This window comes from Oryctolagus cuniculus, chromosome 1 (genome assembly GCF_964237555.1).
Source record: "Oryctolagus cuniculus chromosome 1, mOryCun1.1, whole genome shotgun sequence".
Taxonomy (NCBI): Eukaryota; Metazoa; Chordata; class Mammalia; order Lagomorpha; family Leporidae; genus Oryctolagus; species Oryctolagus cuniculus.
Genome location: NC_091432.1, coordinates 148,639,921 through 148,652,764, shown reverse-complemented (window position 1 = coordinate 148,652,764; position 12,844 = coordinate 148,639,921). Strand labels below are relative to the sequence as shown.

Here is a 12,844-nt window from a genome sequence, read left to right as displayed (position 1 = left end):
TTCTGGTTCACTGCCCAAATGACCGAAACAGCCAAGGTTGGACTAGGCCAAAACCGGGAGCCCAAACCTCCATTCAGGTCCTCCACATGGGTACAGAGACTCAAGAACTGGGGCCATCTTCCACTTTCCCAGGCACATTGGCAGAATTGGAAGTAGAGCAGCCGGGACTTGAACTGGCACCCATATGATATTCTGGCTGGCATTGAAGGTGGCAGATTAACCTGCTGTGCCACAATGCTGACCCCTCCAACAGCGCTGACCCCTCCAATACTTTTTGATAGGCTGATGGGAATTATGTAGAGTCATGTTGAAGCCATGTATGGTTAAGTGCCATGCAGAAATTCATGTCTGGTGTGAGTATCTTTTTCAAATAAATCAGATAAATATTTGCATTAATTATCTAGTGTTGCACAACAAACTATCAAAAAACTTAATGACTCTAAGCAATAACAGTCATTTACTGCTTCTCATGGTTTCTGCAGATCAGGAATCTGGTATGGCTAGCAGTTCTGGCTCGGCTTGGGACCTCTGATGAGGTTGCAGCCAGATATTGCCACGGTGAAAACAATCAAGGGCTGGACTGGGCCTGAAGGGCTTCTAACACAGCTCACTCATATGACCAGATATTTGGCGTCAGCTGTTAGTAAAGGCCTTGGTTCCTCTCCACTTAAGAGAACTAACAACATGGAAACTGGTTTCCCCTAAAGGAAGCTATCCGAGAGACCACGGCAGAAAGTCTGATGTGTCACTCTCTTAGTATTCTATTGGTCACACGGGTTAGCTTGGATTCAGTGTGGGAAAGGACGGCACAAGGGCATGAATTGCAGGAAGTGTCCATGGAGGCCAGTTACCCTAATGTGTATCTTTGGGTTAACACAGATACTGTGTTTTTTTTTTTTTCACATTCTTGGGGAATAAAAGCAAACAGTAAACAAGTTCACAAATAAGGATTTTAGATACAAAAACATGCATGAAGAAAGTAGAACCAGAAGGGAAGGGGGCATCGTAGGTGTGATTTTAGATTGTAAGGCCATGATATTTAAGCTGAAGGATGAGGATCAATCTCCACACGGCAACCAGGCAGCCAGGACAGCTTGTGGAAAGGCACTGAGTAACAGGAACAAGCTTGGCATGTTTCAGAAACAGAAGTAACAGAAGTAAGCATGGGTAGCTGGAGAGTAGTAAAGTGATAGGAGCAAGTCAGTGAGGTGCCAGAATCCAGAGAGGCAAGAAGCAAACTGGGAAGGTTTGCTATCAAATCCAAGGAAAGAGAATGCTTTTAAGCAGAATTATCATTGTTATAAAATGCTGCTGAGAAACTGAACAAGAAGAGCATAAAGAATTAGCCAATTGGGGGACCAGCGCCATGGTTCACTTGGTTAATCCTCCGCCTGCGGCACTGGCATCTCATGTGGGCGCTGCTTCTAGTCCCGGCTGCTCCTCTTCCAGTCCAGCTCTCTGCTGTGGCCGGGGAAGGCAGTGGAGGATGGCCCAAGTGCTTGGGCCCTGAACCAGCATGGGAGACCAGGAGGAAGTATCTGGCTCCTGGCTTCAGATCCGTGCAGTTCCAGCCGTGGCGGCCATTTGGGGAGTGAACCAACGGAAGGAAGACCTTTCTCTCTGTCTCTCTCTGTCTATAACTCTACCTGTCAAATAAATTAAAAAAAAAAAAATAGAATTATCCAATTGGGTGGGCATTTGGCACAATGATTAAGTCGCTGCTTTGGATTTTTGTATTCCATTACCAGAGTGCCTGCTCTGCGTCTGATCCAGCTTCCTGCTAATGCACACCTGGAGAGGCAGCAGATGATTTCTCAAGTACTTGGGTTCCTGCCATCCACGTCACAGTCTCATATTGACTTCTGGGCTCCTGACTTGAGTCTGGCCCAGCCCTGGCTACTGGGGGCATAAGGAGAGCAAACTAACTTGTAGAAGAGATCTCTTCACCTGTCTCTCTGCCTTTCAAGTAAAATTAAAATAAAGAATTTTAAAAGAACTGGATCAATGGCTTTAGTAGAGTACACTGGGAATTAGAAGTTTCCATGACACTGGGGGATTAGAAGTCTAATGAGCAGGGGTGGGTGATGTGGTGTAGTGAGTTAAGCCACTGCTTGGGATGACCATATCACACACCAAAGTGCCAGTTTGAGTCCTAGCTCCTCTGCTTCTGATCCAGCTTCCTGCGTGCACCTGGGAGGCAGCAGGTGATGGCTCAAGTACTTGAATTGGACTGTTCATCACGTTTGTTCGTTGGTGCTGGCTACCAGTGGCAACATCTCTATTGTGCTCCACATGAGCAGCATCTAAGCTTTCTCACAGCATGAAGGTCTGGAGCTTCTGAGGATAGGAGGCTGGAAACTACATGGCCTGCAGAGGAACTGGCTTAGCATCACTACTGACAAAGCAAGTCAGAGCCAGCCTATATTCAAGGGGCAGATGGACCGCTCCTCTTTTTTTTTTAAGATGCAAGAGGTGGAGGAAGAGGAAGACAGAGAGCACCTTCCCTACCAACTCCTGATAACAGCTGATCCTTTCTGGAATAGCTGGAGTCAAATACATGTAGTCTTTTCAGATTGGCTTCTTTCATTCAAAAATATGTATTTTTCATGGCTTGATAGCTCATATCTTTTCAGTGCTGAGTAGTATTCATTAGTCTGAATACACCAGTTATTCCACTGTATAATCATCCTTCTCCAAAAGGATACACACACACAAATGAAGGTATTTCAAAAAGTTCATAAAGTGCTGGGCATTTAACATAGTACCTAAGATGTCCATATTGAGGACCACAGCCAGCTCAGCAGTTAAGCCGCTGCTGGGACTGTAGTATCCTATATCAGATTGCCAATTTGAATCCTGGTTGCCCCTCTTTCAATCCAGCATCCTGCTAATGCATACCCTGGGAAGGCAGCAGATAATGGCCCCAGGTGCTTAGGTCCCTGCCATCCATATGGAAGACCTGAATGGAATTCCTAGCTCCTGGCTTCAGCCTGGCCCTGTCTTGGCTCTAGTATAAATTTGGGAAATGGAACAGAGGATAGAAGATCTATCTCCTCTGTCTGTCTTTGCCTCTCTGCTTTTAAACTAAAATGAAAACACATTAAAAAGTCCTTTAAAATTACTTGGTTTTGGTGCATATATTTTGAAATCCAATGATATGAATTATCTCCCAAAAGTTTGTAGAAAATACACATTATAGGCCAGCGCCGCGGCTCACTTGGCTAATCTTCCGCCTGTGGCATTGGCACCCCAGGTTCTAGTCCCGGTTGGGGCTCTAGATTCTGTCCCAGTTGCTCCTCTTCCAGTCCAGCTCTCTGCTGTGGCCCAGGAAGGCAGTGGAGGATGGCCCAAGTGCTTGGGCCCTGCACCCACATGGGAGATCAGGAGGAAGCACCTGGCTCCTGGCTTCAGATGGGCGCAGTGCGCAGGCCGTAGCAGCCATTTGGGAGGTGAATCAATGGAAGGAAGACCTTTCTCTCTGTCTCTCACTGTCTAACTCTGCCTGTCAAAAAAAAAAAAAAAAAAAAAAAAAAGAAAGAAAGAAAGAAAAGAAAAGAAAAGATGCATTATAAAAACTCTGCATGGATTCCAAAAAATTTTACACCAGAATTAACTCATCTGTAAGTTAATTTTAATTTTCCCAGAACTTTTTCAAGTCCCCTCATGCAATGTGTGTGTGTGTATACTCATATAAATGCATGTATAGAGAGAGGATAGCAGAGTCTTTCAGGAACCTACGTAGGCTGAGATGTCTGAAGATCTGCATTTGGCAAGCTGAGGCCCAGGTCAGGGGAGCTGATGGCTTAGTTCCAGGTCAATTCCAAAGTTCTGAGAACAAGGAAAGCCCCTGGTGTAAGGTTCAGTCTGGAATCAAGTACGAAGGAAAGAGAAAACCAATGTCTACACTCATAGGCAGACAAAAAGTAAATTCTGTTAGTCTTTCTGCTCCACTAGGCCTTCAAGATGATCAATGAGGTCTCTCCACAGCAGGGGAAGCATTCTGCTTTGCTCAGTTAACCGAATCAGATGTTCTCTTATCCAGAAAACCCTCTGAAACACCCTCAGCACACTACTTTTCTAGACCCCTGTGGCCCAGTGAAGCTGACACATAACGTTCACCACTTAACCCAGATCCCTACTATAGTGCCTCTTGGCTGCTTCCAAGTTTGGCAATTATAAATCAAGTTGCTATGAATACCATGTGCAGATTTTCGTGCTGATGTAAGTTTTCCATTCATTTGGGAAAACACCAAGATTGGTTGCTGGATCTTATGTTACAAGTATGTTTAACTTCATGACAAACTGCCCAACTGTCTTCCAAAGTGGGTGTCTCATTTTGCACTCCCACCAGTTTTGAGCGAGACTTCCTGTTGCTTCCCATCATCATATATTTTCACATTCATTCCGATAATTTTAAATATTGTAGTAAAATATTATTTATCTTAATCTCTCAGTTTTTGGCAACATTTTAAATTTTCAGTCCAAGGCTAGTCACTTCCTTGCCTCACCCTAATTCTAGCTCTTGATGTAGCTCCTTCAGAACAGAAACCATTTCCTCTGATACTTTTAATGAAAAATGCCAAGTACTTAGGAAAGTATCTAACATACAGTAAGTGCTCAATAAATATTAATCATAGTAATTATTAAGATTTTCACATAGTACATGAGTGATTTGCATATAGTAAATGTTTGTTGAATGAAGTAATAGCTTTTAGTATAATTGAACTTTTAGTGCAATTGAACTTTTAGCATTTAGTATAATTTTACTTCTCACCTATTTTAAAAGCACACTGTTGCCTATTTTATCAGGCTTAGCAAATTTGTTAGTTGAGGTCCATCTATATCTTTACATTAACCTCTTACTTTTCAAAGGCTGCTTTTAAAAAGTCTTGTGCAAATGCTTCCACTGAGTCTTGGATAGAGCATATATTTTTCTATTCATGCTGAAAAGTCGATCTCCTTTGCCTTTCTTATTATGGAGTGCAATGAGGATATGCATTTGGTCTGAGATTCTACCAGTGATTAAAATAACATGATGATTCAATAAAATGTGCACCAGGCAGCCTGTCTTCCTCATGACTACATGTCACTGTGGCTATTTTCTATTTAAAGTTCAAAAAATAAAGTATAATTTAGTACTGACTTTAAGGTTTACTCCGATGTTTTTATCAACTTTAGTTTTAGTTACAAAAAGATCACATTTATTTCTTCTGTGATTTTCCTTATATTCTAGAATCACTGAAATGTTGATCTGAGCAACTTAAAAAATTTCAATTACTGGCAAATTACAGAATTGTAATTCTTAAAATTGAAATATCCATAAAACAGAGTCACTCAGAAGGTAGACAATGATGACAATTGAGTCTTGCAAAACCTCCAATTGGGAAGGCTGGGAGAAAAATTTCCCATTCTAACAAGATAGTCACTGATATTTTTGTGATGGTGCCAAGAAGCTATTCCAAAAGTTCTCAGAGTTACACAAGGCAAGCCATTTAATAAGCTGCTTTGGAACAGCTGTCAATTGCCGACAGAAGGAACCACATTTACTACATACAATGAAATTTCTGTTCAGATCAAATCACAGCCTTATTTACACACATTTCTCTGTCTCCCATGTGAGAAATCACATGTGCATCAAGAGCATTAGCCAACCCCAGGAAGGTTGTCAGCCTACCCCATTTCACAGTTGATTTGAGGAAAGACAGGAGAAGGGGGAAAAAGTCAAGTTAGTCAGCTTACTACCTTTTAGTTTGTGATCAGATTAGCTAGCTAGTGATTTATCTCAATGTTTCTCTGCTACCAGGAGAAGGGAGGAAGGCCAGCATCAAAATCCTTTCCTTGGGTGCCATTCAGCCAAGCCAGTCTTCTTCACCTGGCCCTCAGCAATGTGTTGAGCTGTGGCTCTCACAAAAGCTTCCCTCAATTACTGACACCAGGAGTGTGGCTGACAACGACAGTGTGGCCATGGTGCTGAGTTCTTTAGACCTGCATACTGTGTGATAGATTTGTCTTACCACAAAAGCAGGTAAAGAGTATAAAAATTTATATATTGTGAACCACCATTAATAGGTAGCAATTGATACTTAAGTATACATTCTTAATTGAGGCTTAACATTTAAAGTCAACCTCCAACAGATTTAATTTAAGTCTCATGCCAACAGAGGAGCTCGAAAGCATACTGGATAGTACTTTTATTTTAACAAAAGAAGACTGGCAAGACTAAAACTCATGTGAGTAATCTGGCATCTCTGTGTGGCCAAGAGGAGAGCCAATCTCCTTTAAAGTACTCTTATCTTTATGGAGTTCCTTTTGTCTAATTTTTCCACTAAATTAAGACATAGCCATCTCATGTTGAAATGATCAATTGAATTATGGCCGTGAGAAAGCATTTTGTAGTGATATGCAAGCAACAGCCTAGAGTGTTTTTTGTTTGTTTGTTTTTGACAGGCAGAGTTAGACAGTGAGCGAGAGACAGAGAGAAAGGTCTTCCTTCAGTTGGTTCACCTCCCAAATGGCCACTACGGCCGGCGCGCTGTGCTGATCCGAAGCCAGGAGTCAGGTGCTTCCTCCTGGTCTCCCATGCGGGTACAGGGCCCAAGGACTTGGGCCATCCTCCACTGCCTTCCCGGGCCACAGCAGAGAGCTGGACTAGAAGACGAGCAGCCAGGACAGAATCCGGTGCCCCAACCGGGACTAGAACCTAGAGTACCGGCACCGCAGGCAGAGGATTAGGATTAACCTAGTGAGCTACAGCGCCGGCCAAGCCTAGGGGTTTTCACATACTTACATGCATACATTAAGATCTCCTATGATTACACCCCAGGAATCTATATATCTTCTAGAAGAAGTCAAAACATCTGAAATGGATATAAATTATTGAACAATTGACCAAATTTTAGGTATTAGCATAGAGATTTTTAAAAGTCACCACTAATATTTACATTCTATATCTTGAAGGTGCAGGAGACATGTTCCTTCCAATCTCAAAATATTTGATATAAAAATGTTACAGCCCAAAGGATATGCTTACCATGCTGCTAAGTATTAATGTAGACATTAGACAGATAAACATGGAGTTCTACACACTGACAAAGTGGCTACTATGGAAAGCAACAATAATCACTTGGCCACATTCCTGAATTATAATTCATTTGGTAAAATGTTAGGTGGCCAGACATTGTGGTGAGGAGTATTCTATTTTGTTCAATCTTCAAATAAAAGAGTCTGTCCAGTCCAGTGATGTGTCATGGAGCGGTACAAACTGGCATTTGTAGATATCAGAAGGAAGCCTTCCACCTAGAGAGACACCTGTGTCTGTTGTCCGCGGCTGGCAGTTAGCAGCCCTTCTGATCCTGTTTCCATGGAAATTGACATTACATCGGTGGAGGAGAGGGCGTTATGGATTGTATTTTTTATTTTATTATTTCAAATGAAATGTTTGAACCCTTTTTCTTCTTTGCACCCATCTGAACCTGGTTTCCCTGGCAACAGAATCTGGGATGCCACCCCCAAGAGCTTAGAGCAGGAGCTCTTTCTTGCTGAACTCAGAAGACAGCCCAGGTGACAGTTTTGTGAATCAGCCGAAGGACTTGCCTGAAACTTCCTAAGAAGCCTTGGAAATATACAAGGTTTGCTTTATTTCAAAATCTAGTCATTCAAGTAAAACCAATGGACAGGTAGCAAGGCCTGTGAGACCTTCAGAACTGCCTCCCAGCCAACTGCCTCCCCCTGGAGCCACACAGCTCCTCTCCTTGCAGCCCAGACCACCTTGCTCATGCATTTTCTTATAAACATGCTCATTTTTTTAAGAGGGAGAAAAAGAAAGAGGTAAATTCCAGACAAGGGTTTGTGAGCTCATTTTCCCCTTAGATTAATGTTTTTTCATATTGAGTGATTTGCCTTCCAAGAGACTATAGTTGTTTTGAAAAGAATTTTCACTGCAGAAGGTATGTTAAGTGGAGAATGGGGGTGGCAGTAAAATGACTGTCTGCTTAAAAAAAATAACAATATACAAGAAACCATACAGGAAAGGAAAGAGTGGCCATTAAACTAAACTATTAAGAATGGTTGCACTTTACATTCCAAATGTGAAGTTATGTATTAAGGCTATTACAATTGCAGAGTGCTGTGCGGCGGATTCAGTAGAATGGCCATGTAAATTGAAAAGCAAACTAATGTCTCTTCAAGCTCTGGAAACCACAGAAGGAATTTAGTCCCAAGTGGAAAACTCTAGGCAATCAACCAATGAATCACTCACCCAAAGAACAAGAGCTTTGTCTTTCTCATCAACTGTCTCTTATGCAGAAATAGGATATGGGTCACTTGATACAATATCAGAAGAAAACTAGAAGGGCATAGGCTCTGGCATAGGCCTTTCTTGGTACTGATGGTTTGTATTACAGAAAGGGAAACAGCTTGTTCCTTTCCTTTAGTTTTGCCTGATAATACACTTATGAAACATTATGTTTTATAAAAATAAAACTCTTCATTGAGATGCTTGCGTTGAGTGGAGGTAATAGATTTTTCTTTTATGCAAATAAGACAGCCAGCTACAGAAATGAACACACACTAAGATCTGGCTATTCTATTCTTGAGTTTACTACAAGATATTGGTTCAAAAGAAGAAAAAATTTCTATTTATGAAAATGGGTTTTTTTTTTAAAGATTTTTTCCCCAGGCACATTATCAAGGAGCTTGATTGGAAGTGGAATAGTTGGGACTTGAACAAATCCCCATATGGGGTGCCAACATTGTAGGTGGTAGCTTAACCCACAATGCAGGCACCCTGAAGATGTTTTTCAAAAAACGTCTTTATTTATTTGAAAGGCAATGATATATAACTATGTATATATATATATGTGTGTGTGATATATGTGTGTATATATATATTATATAATATTATATATTATGTAATATATAATTATATATTTTATATTATATATAAATATATATGTATATATACATATATATATCAGTGGCATATATATAAATATAGCAAGAGAGAGAGAGAGAGAATCTTTCTTCTGTTGGTTCATTCCCCAAATGGGTACATAGTCAGGGCTGGGCCAGGCCAAAGCCAGGATCCCAGAGCTCTATCTGGTTCACCTATATGGACAGTAGGGACCAAGCACTTGGGCCAACCTCCGATGCTTTCCCAGGCACATTAGCAGGTAGTTGGATCAGAAGTGGAGCAGCCAGCACTCACATTGGTGCTCTGATATGGGATGCTGGCATTGCAAGTGATAGCTAACTGAACTGCAATGCCAGTCCCATGAAGATGTGTAAGACAGAACTGGTTATTAAATTGCTGTAAAAATAATTATGCAACATTGTAGAAAGTCTAAAAAGTGGTGGTGTATCATTTGATGGAGCCAAAGAACTGATGGCTATGTGGGAATACAGAAGAGGGACTTGTGATAGCTAATGAGAAAAGAATACAAGATGGAATATGTGCTGTGTTACACATGTATGCAAGGCAGAAACAGATATAAGGGAAACATACCCCAAATAGAAGGGTTAGTTTTCTAATGCTCTTTCTGCAATGATACACAAAATAAGACAGTGATTTGGTTTTTGAACCCTTTCTATCTCACTTTTTCCAAAGGATTTGGGGTATTAGCTACTGCTATTTGCATCAGCTTCACAGCATATGTAAAGCTGGGGCATTACACTGATGACTTCTCTAATTAGGCCTTGAACAAGAAAACTGGATGAAAAAATACCATTATGCCCCATTCACAGCAAAGGCAATGACCACTTACATCAAAAAATTGCTGAAATTTTGCCTTCTTATAGCATACCCATGTGAGTGAAATGAATAGTATAGCCCCTAAAACAAAAAGAGATAAATGTCGGGCCAGTGCTGTAGCCAGTGGGTTAAAGCCCCAGCCTGCAGCGCCAGCGTCCCATATGGGAGCCAGTTCGAGTCCCAGATGCTCCTCTTCTGATCCAGCTCTCTGCTATGGCCTGGGAAAGCAGTAGATGGCCCAACTCCTTGGGCCCCTGCACCCATGTGGGAGACCTGAAAGAAGCTCCTGGCTCCTGGTTTCGGATCAGCTCAGCCTTGGCCATTGCAGTCATTTGGGGAGTGAACCAGCGAATGGAAGACCTCTGTCTCTCTCTTCTCTCTCTCTGCCTCTACCTCTTTCTGTAACTCTGTCTTTCAAATAAATAAAATAATTCTTAAAAAAAAAAATCAGTCAAATGACAAAAGAAAAAAAGAGATAAATGTCACCAGAAAGCTAAGGGACACTGAAATACACATTTTATCCCTAGAGTGGTCTGGGTGATTATTGTTCTTGGAAACGAAGACTATCCTCCAAGTTGATATATTAAGTAATCAGTTACTGACACCACTAGCATCTTTTCCCAGAGCTGAGAAGCTATGCAGTGACCACACACCAGTTGTCAACCTACCGTATCAAGACTGAAACAAGCCTGCTACACTCTGACAATCTAGGCATGCTTCAGAGTGTGGCAATTTTTTTTTTAAATTACCTTTTCAGAGGGTAACATTTGAATTTGATTAGTTCTACGAAAAGATGATTAGTTCACAGGGTCCCCGTGTTGAGGCCTGACTTCACACAATCACAGATGCCCTCAGATAGAATAATTAAAAGTTTCAATGGTGCTAGTGTCATAAGGTGCAAGCTTTTGTTAAAGTCTGCCCTTAGCCATTTACTCAACCAAACACCATGCCTAATGTATCAACTCCTCAAAGAAATGAATGACCAGCATCCCATTCAAATCTCTAAACAAAGAATCTCAATTAATCCTTTTAGCCACCCTGTGAGGTAGGAACCTTTATTTCAACAAACACAAACATAGTTGTCTAAGACTATAAAGAAATAATAAATACATATCACACCTAGGATCCGTATCTGTTCTGGACTTGATCTCAAACACAGTGTTCTTCCTAACAACATAGTGCCCACTGCGCTGTTTCTAGAGTGTGCTCTCATTATAAGTAGGATATTACTGGTGTGACTAAGGAAGAACGTTTCATTTTTTTTAATTTATTTCTTTGAGAGGTAGTTACAGACAGACAGAGGGAGAGACAGAGAGAAAGGTCTTCCATCAGCTGGTTGGTTCACTCCCCAAATAGCCACAATGGCCAGAGCTGCACCAATCCAAAGCCAGGAGCCAGGAGCTTTTCCAGTTCTCCCACGTGGGTGCCGGGGCCCAAGCACTTGAACCATTTTCCACTGTTTTCCCAGGGCATAAGCAGAGAGCTGGATCTGAAGAGCAGCCAGGACACGAAGTGGAGTCCATACATATGGGATGCAGGCACCATAGCCTACTATGCCACAGTGTGGGCCCCAGAATTTTTCATTTTAAATAACAATAATATAGAGATAGAATGTAGATACCTATTTTTAATGTGTTATTAAGAGTTACCTTCACTGGGGTTTCTAAATTAGCCCTTTGATAAAGAAGAAGGTAACACAGATGATTAATGCAATTATTCTTAGAACTATAGATTCTTAATATTTAAGACACAAGTTTATACAAGACAAACCTAAAAAGGAAATTAGCCATTCACTTTGAGTGTCTAAAAGAAACTATCAAGTTTCTTTTTCAATGAAACAATTTTCTCGAATTATTAGGACAAACATCCATTGATTTTAAAGATGGAATAAATGATCAACACAGACTTTTTTTCAGGATACTTTTGAAGAATGAATCTAAAGTAGAACAAAACTAAATGGGGGGAGGGGTCGTGGCATCTATATGAGATGCCGGTGCCACAGGCGGAGGCTCAACTCACTATGACACAGCGCTGGCCCCTCATTCTTGAAAATTCTGTCACATTAATTCATCGTAGTACATTTTCTAAACCCAGAAAGATTCACATTGCTTTGAATTATGTCCATGCAAAGAAGTAATTTTTTTAAGAACTCAATTTAAGTTTAGAGTTAAAATATTCTACTTCAAATGTTAGTTTTGGGAACTGAGGCTGTGAGAACAAAAAACTTCAAAACAGTAAGCCTTGAACTTTAATGTCATTTTCCTTTTAGTCCTCAAGCTTAAAGCCTAAAATACAGAAGAGTTCTAGTCTTAAGAGAATGTGAATACACTCTGAGTTTTTAATTAAAGAAATTCTACACTATATTATAAAGATCACTGCTCTATATTGGCCACTACCCAGGTATGGCTTAAAGACCCCACAGGAATCTATCTTAGAAATGCAAATCATTTTGAGTGGTTTATCCCATATATGAGCACTGGTTGACTCTCTGAACTGCTTGGGATCCAGTTCCTTGCTAATGCACCTGGGAAAGTAATGCAGGATTACCCAAATGCTTGGGCCCGTGTCACGTTATGTGGGAGACCAGGATGAAGTCTCTGGCTCCTAGCTTTTGCCTGGCTTAGACCTAGCTGCTGTGGCCATTTAGGGAATGAAACCAGCAGACAGAAGACCTCTCTTTGTCTCTGTCACTCTGCCTTTCAAATAAACAAATATTTGTAGAAAAATGAAATTAAAAGGCAAACATATTTTTTAAAAAAAGAAATTCAAATTCTAAAATCCCACCTTGACCTACTGAAAATAAACTCTAAGACTAGAAATGTCATTTTTTTTAAAAAAAAAGCTTTTATTATTTATTTGAAAGGCAGGATCAACATGTTTGATTCCACCAAGACAGACTGCTGCCTCTGTCATCAGGTAGAAGTTTGCACGGTGATGTTTCAAACCATTTTGGCTGCTGGGAACCCACTTCCTAGGAATGCCCTCTCTTCACTCTCAGTGAAATCATCACATCACCACAGGTTCAGGGTCCCCTGAACAGGATGAAGCAGCTACAATGGCCATGTCTGCCCCACGCACCTTTCTCTGCAGACATGC

General features: G+C 41.1%; 1 pseudogene; it reads right to left on the bottom strand.

The window, feature by feature from the left end:
* Positions 1 to 5,966, bottom strand: part of LOC100354656 (protein max-like) — a 189,952-nt pseudogene extending 183,986 nt beyond the window's left edge.
* Positions 5,967 to 12,844: the final 6,878 nt, after the last annotated feature.